The 14806-nt window shown below is 50.1% G+C and overlaps 1 long non-coding RNA gene across 2 annotated transcripts in view; it reads right to left on the bottom strand.

Annotated features, from left to right (window-relative positions):
• Nucleotides 1-14806, bottom strand: part of LOC138287788 (uncharacterized) — an 86678-nt gene that overhangs the window by 45354 nt on the left and 26518 nt on the right. For both annotated transcript variants that reach the window (XR_011202282.1, XR_011202283.1), the window contains exon 3: nt 13897-13990. This is a non-coding gene — a long non-coding RNA (uncharacterized lncRNA). The remainder of the gene's footprint in view (nt 1-13896; nt 13991-14806) is intronic.

Genomic DNA, 14806 nt, shown 5'->3' with positions numbered 1-14806 from the left:
GTGGGTGTTAGACCTGGCATCTTTTGGTGTGTTTTCCCTGTCTTTTTGCCTTCTGACCTCCTGTTTTTATGGGATGCTGGACCCTGATTCTGCTAGTTTATTATCTCTGTGCACTTTCCCACTGCTGATCAGTGCTAAAGTGCCAGTGCTCCCTATGTAAATTGTATTAGTGTTTGGTTTATCCACGATTGGCATATTTGATTTACTAGTAAGTACCTGGTAAAGAGCACCAGGCCGGCCTGAACTGTTGGATTTTTTGTTCACGATGCCGTGATAGCCCCAGACGAGCTATTAATTTCAAGAAACTGTATTTTTAAATAGTTCTTGCTAAATTAATATCTGTATTAATGTATATTGGATTTTTCTCATTTTGGTCTTGTTTTACATAAATAAATATTGGCTATTTTTCTAAAACTGGTGTGGTGTCCTTTTGTAGTGTTTTTACAGCATTACTGTGTGATATGTGCAAATGCTTTACAATTTGCTTCTGAGATAAGCCTGACTGCACGTGCCATGCTACCAAGGGGTTGAGCAGGGGTTATATGAGCTGGGTATCTCCCTTATCCTGACTAGAGTGAGGGTCCCTACTTGGACAGGGTACAAACCGACTGCCAACCAGGGACCCCATTTCTAACAGTGGGGGTATACATAAAACCAAATCATCCCAAACTAATCCTACTGAAGCGTGGCAATACGTAATTGCAAACCCATAAAAAAAGTTTTTTTAAAGTGCAGCAGCCTATGCCAATGAACTTCCTGAAAAAAGAGTAAAGTCAGTCACAATAATGATACTAAGTGTCCACCATTTATATCCCCTATACACTCAGTAGATTTCCTACCGTATTTCCAGTTTAAATTCCTACCCAGAATAACCACTTTCAAACATGCATAGTTTCAATCTAGATATATAAGCAAATCAATTAGAGACAAACCCCATTGTATTTGCTTTTAGTCCATGACCCAGTAAGCCACGTCGCTAAAATAGCAATCCACTCACAAATATCTTGTATTTTTGCTAAGCATCAGTGGAACAGACTCTTCCATCCAATCCTGTTCCAGATATTAATGCATTAAAGCTCCTCACATGATGGGGACTTTCCTCCCTGCAACACAATGTATATGATGCAAAGACTACAATTATTAGTGTAAGATTACTTGGCCCCTTACACCCCGAATTAGTATTGTGACTAAGTTTGTAATATATATTATAGTGCGTAAGTGCGATTAGTTTTATATCGGAAGCACTAGAAGAGCCTTATAATAGAGAATAAGTGAACATATAAGGGCATTAAAACAGGGAGATGAGAGATAGCCATTAGCAGTTCACGCCAGCGACTGTACCACACAGGGGCCTCAAGGCTACCACAGGTCTTACTACCTCGATAAAATACCATGGAGCGGAAAAGAGACCAAAGGGAAGACAATAGAACTGATACAGCACTCCTCTCCACCTGCAGCGGAGGTATTTCTGTGCACTCTCTGCCACAGGGATCGTAAAATAAGCATCTTTGAGGTCTAGTTACATTAGCCAGTCCCCTTGCTGTAAAACATCTCATAACATGAGTATCCCTTCCTTTTTGAAGTGATGGTACACCAGATAGTTCTTTAATTCTTGTAGGTTTATAACGGGATGCCATCCCTTATACTTGTTTTCACCAGGAAAATTGTGCTTATAAAAATCTCTGGAATCTGCAACCTCTATTATTTCCCCTTTCTGTAACATCTGAAAAACCTCCATTTATGCATAATGATAGCCTCCGGTCTTGTAATTAAATTGAGAACCTGCCACATTTGTAATTCCCTGCCTCCAAAGTGACGCAGCACCCAGTGACTATGTCTGACCTTCCTGCCTGTGCCTTACAGATAATTGCAGTTGAATTTTTCAGACCATTAGGAAACAAACATCATCTCATGGTAATCATTGGTGAATATTCTTGTTGGAAACACTGCCCTTAACAACTCATGATAAAGTCATAGAAAGACTTGATGACATATTTGCAACCTGGGGTATCCCAGAGATTCTCAAATCCAACAATAGTCCATTCTTCAACAGCAAAGAGTTCAAAGAGTTTCTTGTACAGCTCAACGTCAAAGACCAAAAGAGTACACCCTCTGGCCCCAGCCAATGGTGTAGTCGAAAGAGTTATGGACACCGACAAAAGGTAATTCAACAAGCAAATATGGAAGGAATCGATCTGAGCCAAGCTATGTGCCAGGCCCTCTGGGCCTATCGATCGACTCTTCATTCCACTACGGGTGAGAGGCCAGCTACCTTGCTGTTTGGGAAAGCCATCAGAACAAAACCTCCTCAATCGACATCTGATCAATCAGTGAACGACAAACTTTGTGCCACCGACGCTACTCATAGGAGCAAGATGAAAGCATATGCTGATTGGTGATGGCACTCACAGGAAACAGTCTTTGATACAGGAGACTGGGTAATGGTAAAGCAGACACAGAAGTGAAAAACAGACACCCCTTTCGCCAGTGGCCCTTTACAGGTGGTGGCATGCAAAGGACACATGGTGACAGCACATCGTCCTGAAAAGTCCATCACTCAGGCCACATCACACTTTAAACATCTACCTCGACACTTACCAGCTCCTGCAACTACGCTGGAGGCGACCACACCCACAGGTCTGGCTCCTCAGCCTGTACCACCGTTGCTGAATATGGGTGGGGCTCAATCACCCGAGCCAGCCGACCCCTTCAAGCTACTCAACGGCTGATTAAGAAGATGTGATTTCTAATGATGCCTGTCAACTTTTTATTTAACAAAGTTGGAGATGTGTATTGATGCTATGCGCTTTGGTACCCTTGTGGTTCTGGGAAGACTCTAAACAGGGACCACGTAATATGTGGGAGGTGTCAGGGTGTGGTTCTGGGACGTATAACATAATGGGATCTGTGTATGGATGTTGGAGAATAAAGACATGTTCAACTGTGCTAGCACAGGTGTATTAATACAAAAGTTTTAATAAGTGATCATGTATTCTGAATAAGGGGCTGTGTAGAAAATATAATAACGTAGAAAAATAATGCACACATTTGAAAATGTGATTACGAAGAGTGGCCGCCAATGTTCACAAAGTGTACTTACTAGTGGAATTAATATAGGGAAATGTTGAATATATGTTTGACTAATTGTAATAATATGTCATATTAAGGGTTATGCATTATGCTCTAGTTTTATTAATTGTAGGCCTTAACTTAGCGAGTGCCTTGGCCTACTTGCCAGGCCTCATGTCAAAGCTGTATTTCTCAGCATTTAATAAATGGCTGTCCTAGAGAGTTGAACTGTGATTTCATTTTGCATTGTTTAAATGTGCTCATAACCACAGCTTTCTCATGAGGACTGACTGCTAGAAGATGCTGTTCTTGTTAATGTAACATTTTGTGTGTAATGCATGTGAGACTGACTTTCTCAGGAGAAGAACAATGGAGATACGGACTGGAGTGGAAGGTGCAACAATATTGTTACCTGACAAGTTTTAGTTTTATTGGACAAAGTTTGAACATGCGATTAACTGACCAATAGGTCACTATTGGTCAGTTAATCGCATGTCCCCATTTGGGAAATAGTTTTAGTGAATTTAACTTAATAAGAATGCACCGAGAGGGGAGAGCTTTTTCTTGCCCATTTTGTGTCTTGACAAGAGACGTGCGTCACTTTACTGCTTAAAGGCCTTGCGTTTTCTGAACTTTGGTGCTGAATCCGGATGCCTTGCTGATCGTCTGATGTCCTGAGGACGAAGACTGATTCTGCTTGCTGATCCACATTGAGGATAGGTATTATGAATTGGGCTGTTCATTATTATGCATATTTGCTTTTCTTTTCTAGGTACCAAATGCACTATTTTGATAGAGCCATAGTCAGATGTTTTCAAAATTTGTGTTACTAAGTTGTTTTGCATGAAGCCCAAAATGCTGATGCTAATCTGATGTTAGTTAAAGAACCTCACTAATGGAATTGTGCTAAGAGGGAATAATGCTTGATGAATTTCTCTGCTGAATTTGAACATATGTAACTTCTTTGACGCAGTTGACTTTGTTATTAATTTGCACCATAACCTTAGAATGTGTTGTAGTTCGAACTTTGATTAGATTACGTTTCTTCCGCCACTTTGGACAGCCAGTATTATTTTTGGATGTGTTTCATTTGATTTTTTAGATTAATCTACATGACCTTCGCAACTTTTAATATAGGGAAATAAATATTCTAACTTTTACTAAAAGGTGTGGTTATTCATGACTGAAAGGTCATGGTGCGTGATACTTACTGACTCCATTGATTATTGATCTTATTGTTGGTGATTATTGATATTGTGTATTGATTATGTACTGAAGCTATGGTAAGAACATCTTAATTGTGAGTCAAAAGGTTCATCGACCTATTTGCGTCCCATGGTAAGTTTACTTATTAAGGTCAGACGCGCTAACAACTTCAGTTGTCTGGCGTAATCTATTTGCATGATCCTGGGCTGGGAAAGACACAATGGCCCTCATTACAACCCTGGCGGTTGGTGATAAAGCGGCGGTAACACCGCCAATAGGCCAGCGGTAAAAAAAATGGGATCATGACCATGGCGGAAACCGCCAACACAGACAGCCACTTTAACTCACAGACCGCCACGGCGGTAGCAACTAACACTGCCGCGGTCACAGCCAACAGACAGGAGGAAGACAATGTCCCGCCCACCCCATTACAGCCCACTAATCCGCCAGCTTTTCCGAGGGGGTACCAACGCCATCAAAAGCACAGTGAAAACAGTGTTTGGAAGGGAAACCACTCACCTCTCGACACTCAACGAAGAACCAGGATGCCATGGAGCCCGAGTTACAGGTCCTGCCTATGATGGTCTACCTCGTCATATACGAGGAATATCAAAGGTGGCGCCGACGACCACGATGAGTACTGCACATAGCTCACAGGGGAGGGTGGAAGGAAAAAGAGAGTGACACACACACGCAACACCCCCATCCCCACCCTCACCCACAACACCATACACACAAACTCATGCAACAACATTACATTTACACCCCGTAACTCCCTGAAAGAATACAAGTACAAAAGGAATAGAGTCCAATCAGTGATATATTAGAAATAGGCAGATATACGTAACAAATATAAAAACAGTATTTACAAATATTTACAATATGTACAGAAGGCCATACATTGTCCTTTGAAAATGTCCGTGGGCCACTGGGCCAAAAATCATGGGCCAAGCTCACACTTGATTCCTGCCTCAATACGGAGAGAACACTGCAGTGGCATCAGGTCGTAAGCACACAGGCACCTCAGGGGGATGGGTTAGAGGGGGCACCTCAGCCGGAAGATGGAATAACACCACTGCTCCTCGAGGGGGCTCCATTCCCACAGCGATGTCCTGGGGAGTGCAAAGCCACAGTCTTTCAAGTTTCTCAAGTGGGTGGGGTGCCCACTGCTTAGTCCTGGGGAGTGCAAAGCCACAGTCTCTCAAGTGGGTGGTTTGCCCATTGCTTGGTCCTGGGGAGTGCAAAGCCACAGTCTCTCAAGTGGGTGGGGTGCCCACTGCTTGGTCCTGGGGAGTGCAAAGCCACAGTTTCTCAAGTGGGTGGTTTGCCCACTGCTTGGTCCTGGGGAGTGCAAAGCCACAGTCTCTCAAGTGGATGGCTTCTCCACTGGTTCTGGATGGGGCTTTGTGCCCAGTTTGCTTCATCCTGCCAAGGATAGGGTGAGTGGATGCATATCTCCACTGGTTCTGGAGGGGGCTTTATGCCCTGTGTGCTTCATCCTGCCAAGGATAGGGTGAGTGGATGCATATCTCCACTAGTTCTGGAGGGAGCTTTGTGCCCAGTGTGCTTCATCCTGCCAAGGATAGGGTGAGTGGATGCATATCTCCACTGGTTCTGGAGGGGGCTTTGTGCCCAGTGATGCAGCACTTGGGGTGTGGCAGTTCACATTCCCTCACCTGGGTGTCTGAGGCACGAGATTTGCAGGGACGAGGTAGCATGATATTCCATGGAGGCAGGGCCAGACTCCATCCTGCAGTGACTAAGGCTGCAAACTGGTGGTAGTGCTAGTGCTGGTGGGGGTGCTGCCAGTGGTGGTGGGAGGCTCCAGCCCGTCTCCTGTAGCCTCAGACGGCTGCTCACTGGGGATGCTGCTGCTGACAGTAGTGGTCCTACTGTCAGTGGTGCAGGTGGCGGTGCTTGTGGTGGTGCTTGCGGAGGGGATGCTGGCAGTGCTGGCCGTGGTGCAGGTGCCGGTGCTGCCAGTGGTGGAGGGAGGCACCAGCCCGTCTCCTGCAGCCTCGGACGGCTGCTCACTGGGGATGCTGCTGCTGACAGTAGTGGTGGCTACGTCGGTGCAGGTGGTGGTGCTTCCAGCGGGGATGCTGGCGGTGCTGGCCGCGGTACAGGTGGCGGGGCTGTCGGTTCTGATGGTGGCCACCAGGCCCTCACCTGAAGCTTCCGAGGCCTGAAGTGCCTTGGCTTGGCTTTTCTGCACCTTTCTCACCTTGGCAGATGCTGCTGGGACCTTGGCTCTGGCAGCTGGAGTTTTGGAGGAGGCCTTGCTGGGTTGGGTCGTGCTCCTTGCCCTTGCTGCATGCTGTCCCGTTCTTCACCTTAGCATGTGGCGGAATGGTTTGGTCCTTTGCAGGGGTCGGTGGCACACTGGCTGGCCTGATGGGTCCCCCCTTTGATCCTCTGGGAGCTGCAGGTACCACAGCGGATGCCAACTTGGTGGCTGAGGTGCTGGCCTGGGTTCTCGACACCCTGGCCCGAGCGGAAGGACGGGGGAGGGGTATGGAACAGGTCAATGTTTGCCAGGAAAAGTTTTTTAGATACACTGGGACGGGAAGATGGAGAGGGTATGGGAGTGGAGGAAGAGGGAGTGGCTGTAGGAGTGTCTGTCTGCTGAGTTTGGTTGAATGTGCATGGGCTGGATGCTGTTGTGAGGTGGATGGCTGTTGGGTGGATGGGTGCTTGCGTTTGTGTACTTTGGGAGGAGGGGTCACAGACACACTGGGAGAGAACACAGGGGACGTATGCATGGTTGTGGGGGTGGTGACTACTAGTGAGGGGTGTGTTGTGATGGGCATGCTGGTGATGGAGGTAGTGGATGAAGATGTAGTGCATGCAGGTGTGAGTGGAGATGCTACTGGGAGGGAGGTGGACGAAGAGGAGGGGGACACAGTGGAGGCAGTGGATGTTGGTGTGTTTGCATGGGTATGGTGCTTGTGTGAGTGCCTGTGAGATGAAGTGTGGTGCTCATGTTTGCCTGAGCCACTTTTGTGTGGTGATTTGGGTGAATGCTGGTCTGAAGGTGTGCTTGGGATAGGCTGAGGTTGAGGGGATTGGGTCTGGGTAGGGGAAGTTGGTGGGGGAGGCTAGACACAGGGCAAGGGCTGCCATCAGTGCTGAGGCCAGAGCCTGAAATGCTCTCTGTTGGGCACGCCAGAGTGAATGACCTCCAGGTATGCATTTGTTTGTTGCAAATGCCTCTTGACACCCTGGATGGCATTCAGTGTGGTTGACTGCCCAACAGTGCGGGATCTCAGGTGGTCAATAGCCTCCTCACTGAGGGCAGCAGGGCTGACTGGGGCCGGGCCTAAGGTGCCTGGGGCAAAGTAGATGCCCACCCTCCTGGGTGAGCGGGCACGGGAAACACGCAGAGGGGCTGCTGGGAGGGCGGTGCTGGTAGGGTGGGTGGCGGCTGTACCTGTTGTTGGGGTGGGCACGGAGGTGTCCGCCGCCGCCAGGGAGCTTCCATCAGAGGAGGAGTCGCTGTCTGTGGTCTCCCCTGCTGTCCCCGTCATGGTGCTCCCCTTGCACTCTGTCCCACTGGTGCCCTCACCCTCGGTGGATTCGGCCTCCAGGCCCATGTGGGATGCAGCTCCCTCGGTCGCCGGTGCCTCTGCTCCTCCGCCAGATGATGCTAATGCACATAAGGACAAGGTGACAAAACAAAAAGGGGGGGGGGAGAGACAGAGGAAACACTTGGTCAATGCCAGCAACACCACTACTGTTGGCGTACACAACACACAGGGAGGAGCCCTATGCACTAGGCCATGCCCAACCATTTACTAAGACAGTCACCAGCCCATGGGGTGCAACGCCTAACGCCATCATCTGCACACCAGAAACCCACAGGACCCTGCCCAGTAGTTGATGCCCACTTACACTATTGGGGTAGGAGTGCTCCAGAGCCTGCCCGACAAGGGACCTACCCTGCCATGTCGGCCCTGGCCTAGAGGCATCCACAGCCCACATCCCCCACCCACGTACCTCCTAACGCGCGCAAAGTCAGGTTTCAGATTCTGTATTCACCCCCTTGTGGCTGCTGTGATGCCTTCAAATGCCCATCCAACTCCGGTAGGCCACCGCCAGGATGCGGAACATCATGGGGGTCATGGTGCGGCGGGCACCCCTTCCTTGTTGGGAGGTCAGCCCCAGCTGGGCCTGCGCCGTCTTCTTTGCCCAGTGGCGCAGGTCCCCCCATCTCTTACAGCAGTGGGTGCTCCGCCTGTCAAAGACCCCCAGGGTCTGCACCTCCTTGGCGATTGCACACCAAATACCCTTTTTCTGGTGGGCGCTGACCTGGTGGGAAAAGGCAGCAGAAAAGCTAATTATTCACCCGTCCGGACCGTCAGACTCATTGCCCACCAGATCCCACCCATCCTCTGATGCACATACATTGACCACCATACATGCTGCACTCAAGTCAGGATGCCTCTGCACCCCCCCACATGTGGCGTACACACACAGCAATCCATACATTCATGGCCCATGCATCACGCTCACAGTGTACTCACCTGTTTGTCTGGAGGACCGTGGAGTAACGTGTACTGGGGTAGGACCCCATCCACCAGTTTCTCCAACTCCTCCGCAGTGAAGGCAAGGGCCCTTTCCCCAGACACATGAGCCATGGTCGGTTCCAGACACACGTCACAGCAGCACTTGCAGTGTAGGTCCTCTCCTGTTGAAGGTCAGGTAGTAAGTGAATGAATATATAGAAAATGGCGGTGACGTCCGCGGCGGTGCGTACTGTCACCGCCGGCGTACATCGCCATTGGCTCCTGGAACCCATAGGGCCCAATGATAACCAATGCAATTTTGTGCTGCGGTCATCGACCGCCTACTGCGACAGCGCACAACTCGAGCGCAATTACCTCATTTCCACTGGTCCCTCCTCACAGGTCAGGCAGCCGCCATTTCAGGGGGGCACAGGGCATGGCACCTAACTGCGTCACAGCAGGCATTGGCTCATCAACTGACTCTCGAGTTTACATACTGTTTCTGTAAAGTAAACAAATCATCATTAGTGCAATAGATGTGTGAATATGACCCTCTGCTCACCGTTTTCTTCCATAGGCTTCAACCGCTGAGGCAGAATATGAAATGGCACATCCTCCGGTGTACAGACCCCTGGTGGACCTTGCGACTATGGAGAACAGACACATTATCATTGCCTACAGACTTGATCGTGCCACAATCCAAGAACTGTGTGCCCAATTGGAGCCAGAGCTGATGTCAGCTATCCGCCAGCACACAGGAATCCCCCCTCTAGTGCAGGTCCTGTCAGTGCTCCATTTCCTGGCAAGTGGTTCCTTCCAAACAACAGTGGCCATGGTATTAGGGATGTCTCAGCCAATGTTCGCTAACGTGTTGACCAGAGTGTTGTCTGCCCTGTTGAACCACATGCCCAGCTACATCGTGTTCCCCCAGTTGGAGGATTTGGTCACAGTGAAGGCTGACTTTCATGCCCAGGGACATATCCCCAACATCATTGGTATCATTGATGGTACACATGTGACATTTGTACCCCCCCCCGGAGAAATGAACAGGTTTACAGGAATAGAAAAAGCCTTCACTCTCTGAATGTGCAGATGGTGTGTTTGGCTGACCAGTACATCTCCCATGTGAATGCCAAATATCCTGGCTCTGTGCATGACGCCTTTATCTTAAGGTATAGCAGCATCCCATATGTGATGGGCCAACTCCAGAGGCACCGGGTGTGGCTAATAGGTGAGCCAAAGGTCCCCACCCCGTATGAATTCATGTATAGGTATGGGGTTGTCCCTAAGGGTGAGTGTGTGGTTAACAGGTATCCCTCGATATTTGTAGGTGGCTCTGGTTACCCCAACCTCTCATGGCTACTGACCCCAGTGAGGAATGCCAGGACAAGGGCAGAAGAACGTTACAATGAGGTACATGGACGTAGAAGGAGGATTATAGAAAGGACCTTCGGCCTCCTGAAGGCCAGGTTCAGGTGCCTCCCTCTGACAGGTGGATCCCTGTACTACTCACCCAAGAAGGTGTGCCAGATCATCATTGCATGTTGCATGTTGCACAACCTGGCTTTGAGGCGCCAGGTGCCTTTTCAGCAGGAGGATGTGCCTGGAGATGGTCTTGTGGCAGCGGTGGAGCCTGTGGACAGTGAGGAAGAGGCGGCAGAGGAAGAAGATGTGGACAACAGAACCAATATAATTCTGCAGTACTTCCAGTGACACACAGGTAAGACACTGTAACTCCATTGTACATTTCAGTTATCTGTTGGACATTGTACAAGGCAGCCTCTTTCTCTATGTCTATGGCCACTGACTGTTCCCTTTGGAATCTCTCTTTTCAGATCTCCGTGCCCCACTCTGCTGCCCACCAAAGGTCATCCTAAAGTATATTTCACTGTACATTTGAGTTGCAATGCTTTGATAATGTTGTACTAATACATTTGTGAATCATTTGACAGACTCCAGATTGGTATTTGTGCCAAGGGTGTTTATTCAGATGCTCATAAGTAGAGGGGGATGTGCAAGGGGCTGGGGTGATGGTGGAGGAAAGTCCGGGGTAGAGTCCAGTCTCTTGGTATCACAGGTGTGTTGTCCAATGGGGCATAGGAAGGGGAGTAATGGCAGTTCAAGGTGGACAGGGTGACAGAGTGGGACAAAACGGTGACAATCAGGAGAGTCTTATTTCCTGGCAGGGGTCTTGGCACTGTTCTCTGGCTTCTGCCTGGATCGCAGGGACCATTTGCAGGGCGGTTCTCCTTCTGCAGGGGGTGGGGTGCTGGTGGCCTGTTGTTCCTGTGGCGGGGCTTCCTGTCCGCTAGCGCCGGCGGAGGTGGAAGGCTGTTCCTCGGTTTGGCTAGTGTCAGGCGCCCGTTGTTGTGCCACTGCCTCCCTCATGGTCTTGCCCATGTCAGCCAGCACCCCTGCAATGGTGACCAGGATGGTGTATGTTTTTGTTAGGTCCTCCCTGATCCCCAGGTACTGTCACTCCTGCAGCCGCTGGGTCTCCTGCAACATGGCCAGTATCTGGCCCATGGTCTCCTGGGAATGGTGGTATGCTCTTAGGATGTTGGAGAGTGCCTCGTGGAGAGTCAGTTCCCTGGGCCTGTCCTCCCCCTGTCGCACAGCAGTCCTCCCAGCTTCCCTGTTGTCCTGTGCCTCTGTCCCTTGAACCGTGTGCCCACTGCCACTGACCCCAGGTCCCTGATCGTCCTGTGTTTGTGGGGTTGCCTGGGGTCCCTGTATTGGTGGACACACTGCTGATTGACATGTCCTGGGGACAGTGGCATGGGCCCGCTGGGTGGGTGCTGTGGTGGTATTTCCTGAGGGGGAGGCTCTGTGGTGGATTGGGACTGTGGCAGGGGAACCGCCTTTCCGGAGGTTCCGCATGGGCCAGGTTGGTCATCCTGATCCAGGCGTGCAGAGCTGCTTTCGTCAATGTGGGCCTCTTCAGGTGGGGGACTGGATGTGGCTGGCACCTCCTCTCCGGTGACGTGGAGTATGGGTCCTGTGGGAATGCAAATGCATTGTTAATGTGTCTGCGTGTGCCATCTAGTGCATGGGTGAGTTTCCCTGTATGATTGTGATTTCCCTGTCAGCTTGGCCTTGTGTGAGTGGTGATTTTGTGGGCTGGGTGAGTCTCTCTACTGTGAATGCTGTGGTGGTGGGTGTCCATGCAGGTCTGTGATGGGTGTCCATGCATTGTTGCATGCAGGGCTTGGTATTGGGATGGGTGGATTGTGTTAGTGGGGTATACTTGAGGTGGGGGAGTAATGGGGGTGATGGTAGGGGTAGGAGTTTGTGATGGCATGCAGGTAGGGTGGGGGGATAAAGTAGTTAAGATTTGACTTACAAGAATCCAGTCCTCCTGCTACTCCTGCAAGACCCTCAGGATGCATGATCACCAAGACTTGCTCCTCCCATGTTGTTAGTTGTGGGGGAGGAGGTGGGGGGCCCACCGCCAGTCCTCTGTACTGCTACCTGGTGTCTTGCTACCACGGAACGCACCTTCCCCCGTAGGTCATTCCACCTCTTCCTGATGTCATCCCTGGTTCTTGGGTGCTGTCCAACGGCGTTGACCCTGTCCACTATTTTCCGCCATAGCTCCATCTTCCTTGCAATTGACATCTGCTGCACCTGTGATCCGAATAGCTGTTGCTCTACCCGGATGATTTCCTCCACCATGACCCTTAGCTCCTCCTCAGAAAACCTGGGATGTCTTTGGGGTGCCATTGATGTGGTGCGAATGATATGTGTGAGGATATGTGGAATGATGTGTGGGGTGATGTGTTGGGGTGTATTCTGTGATGTGCGTGAATGGTGTATGGGTGATGGTGTTCTGTGGCTCTGATTGAGTGGGTGCTCCTTGTATCTCTCTGCTTTATATCTATTTTTTTGCTGTAAGGGGTTGTGGGTAATGTGGGTGCGTGTTTTATATTGGATTGGGTGTGTGGGTGTGGTGTATGTGTGTCAGGTGTGTGTGGTTTGAATTGTCCAATGTGGTGTAGTTTTGTAAGAGTGTGTGTATTTTGAGCGTGTCGGTGTGTACTACCAATGGTTTACCATGGTTGAAAGACCGCTGCGGTGATTCATGGGTTGCAATACTGTGGGCGTATTCCTCTTGGCGTAACGGTGTGGGTTCTGCTATCGCCAGTTTATCACTGACCTTTGGTGTGGCAGACTTGTGTGGGTGTCTGTATAGTGGTGGAATTCTCAGTGTGGGTCATAATACACGTGGCGGAATACCGCCGTGGGCACGGTATGTTGGTGGCCGTCAGCACGGCGGTAGGCAGCATTACCGCCACGGTTGTAATGAGGGCCATTATCTGGTGTATTTAGATTCCATAAATTGAGTGGATAACTTCATAGTGGTTGTTTGCGCAGGCCCCAAAGACCTGCGGCCTATGTATCGGCCTATCATTGCAGCGTCCCAGACCCACCACAAAGAAAAGTATGTGACACAGGTATAGTTCTGTAGACGGGTCCCGGAGGACCCGACACACTCACCTCGAGTCCGCCATCTTTCGGCCGAATCCACGGAAACGACGCAGCGTTCCCCTGGCAACGGGGAAACGCCACGTCGTCACAGCATCGAGGACTTCCGGTTTCGCGGATTAAAAAGGGAGACAGATCCGGAGAGGGCGCGCGTCGGAGCCCAAGGAGGAGAAGAGTGGAGAGCGACACGAGTGCGTAGCGGAGAGGAGGCGAGCGGAAGGGAAATCCCGGCCGGGGAGAAGAGGACGAACCGGTTAACCACCCCGACGAAGAACCAGGAAGAGACGCCCAGTGGAACCACCGAAGCGCGAGAGCGGAAAAAGGAAGAGACACCGGAGAAACGAGAAAGCCGCCACGACCCAGGAGGGTCGTGGCTTCACAAGGTACGGTCCCTCCTAGGGACGGGAGGGTCACGGGGAAGGTCGGTTACGGGGAAAGGCACCGGGGAAGTGGGAGGAAGGACGGGGAGGGTGAACAAGGGACAAGGGAAGGGGCAAGAAGGGAAATAGGCACAGTGTGGACCCCCGCAACCCTAAACCCCCACCCTGATCACCCCTTCACGAACTTGCCCGCATGTTGCCTTAAACCCTCACGAGCACCGTACCCCACCCACTATCCCAGAAGTACTTACCGATTCTTTATTTTGTTTCTTTCATTTCGGTCGGGGTCCGGGAGAGACGTCCATCCTACACAGACCGAAGGCGACCGCGAAACCGAGGAAAACCCTAGAAGAAAAGAAAGAAGTCAAGGGAAACAGAAACCCAGAGACTTAGACCCTTAGCCCTACCGTTAAAAGAAATAGGCTGTGACTAAACAGAAAATAAAAACTTAAAAACTTAAATTAATCCACTCTTTTGACTCTCTCTGATCCGCTCGTAACGCAGCCCACCACAGTGGTGTCAGAAGTGGGATCACCCCTTCTCAGGTGGGCTTACGAGCATTTCATCATGAGCGAAGCCCCTTCCCTGGAGGACATAATTAAACAACTCGCAGAAGGGCAGAGACATCTGCAGTTGGTGTGGGAAGCACACCAACGCGAAGCCAAGGAAGACCGGGAGGCCTTACAATCCGCGTTAAAAAGTCAGGCTACAATACTAGCCAATAATCAACTAGTACATGAGACTGCAATTCAGAATCTAACCAATACAATCGCGGCTAGTAAGGTACACCCAAACGTTCCCAGTTCGGTCCTCCAAAAATACCAGGAAGGGGAAGACCCAGATTCATTTTTTACGAATTTCGAGAGGGTAGCCTCATCTGCTCAATGGCCAGAGGAACGCTGGGGTCAGTACGTGGCCCCCTTGCTTACGGGACTCCTGCAGGCTGCCTACCAATCAGCCAATCCTGATGGTACGACCTCCTATCAAGAGATTAAAAAAAGTATCCTGGGGCGGGTTGGACATGATACGGAATATTATCGTTTACGATTTAGAAAAATAAAATGGAGCGCGAACGAGGACCCTCGCTCCTTCTATTTTAGGGTGAAAGACCTAGCTCAAAAATGGTTGGGTCCCATAGGGACAACTCGGGAGGATGTCATT

The sequence above is a fragment of the Pleurodeles waltl genome, chromosome 4_1 (assembly GCF_031143425.1).
Source record: "Pleurodeles waltl isolate 20211129_DDA chromosome 4_1, aPleWal1.hap1.20221129, whole genome shotgun sequence".
NCBI lineage: Eukaryota > Metazoa > Chordata > Amphibia > Caudata > Salamandridae > Pleurodeles > Pleurodeles waltl.
The sequence above is the reverse complement of the archived record's forward strand: the minus strand, read 5'-3'. Positions and strand labels throughout refer to the sequence as shown.